At 35.0% G+C, this 792-nt stretch overlaps 1 protein-coding gene across 1 annotated transcript in view; it reads left to right on the forward strand.

The window, feature by feature from the left end:
• Positions 1-792, forward strand: part of FREM3 (FRAS1 related extracellular matrix 3) — a 139,910-nt gene that overhangs the window by 113,806 nt on the left and 25,312 nt on the right. The gene's annotated exons all lie outside the window — the stretch shown is intronic.

Raw genomic sequence — 792 nt, forward strand, 5'->3', positions numbered from 1 at the left:
GTCATCCGCATAACGCAGATTGTTGATAAATCGTCCACCAATCCTGACCCCACATTTCTCCTCATAGAGCCCATTTCTATAGATCTGCTGGGGAGAAATTCTGTTTGTTATCAGAATGTGTCTTTACCCTCATTCTTAAAATTCTAGGTTGACAATTTTTCCCTCCTGGTATTTTTGGTTTGGGGTTTTTTTTTTCATTTTTTTAAAATTTTTTTCCATTTTATTATTTTTTGTACGTGTATCATCAAATCAAATCTGACTGGTACAGGAGGGAATTGCCCCTTCTTCTCCAGTACAGCATCTGGTGGATAGTATTTTTGTTTTTATTTTACTGTCTTTCTAGCTTCTATTGTCGTTATTAAGAAACTGGTCTTAGTCTAACAGCCCTTTTTTTACTGATTATCTTTTCTATAATTTTTATGATCTTCTCACATTGATTTGATCCTAATCAGTGACATGTCATCTAGAAGAACAATCATTGAAAATGGAGTTCGCGCTTGGTAAATCAGAAGAGTAGTAGAAAAGAGGGATGCACTCATTGAGATAAATGGACACAATGACTACAGCAACAATTGTGAGGCAAGCATAAGAATGGGCATCACTTCCTTGTGTGATACATGAAGTTGTTTTGAGTGGAAGTCAATTCAATGGCACAACAACAATATCAACCAATGAATCAGTCAGCTGATTCACACAGAAAAGGAGAAAATCTCAATAGTGTTGGCTTTATAAATCATAAGTAGTTTTTATTATACCACCAGGTGGAACACATTGAGAAAGAGATTTAATAAT

The sequence above is a fragment of the Elephantulus edwardii genome, unplaced genomic scaffold, assembly GCF_000299155.1.
Source record: "Elephantulus edwardii isolate Elephantulus edwardi_28Jun2011 unplaced genomic scaffold, EleEdw1.0 scaffold00053, whole genome shotgun sequence".
NCBI lineage: Eukaryota > Metazoa > Chordata > Mammalia > Macroscelidea > Macroscelididae > Elephantulus > Elephantulus edwardii.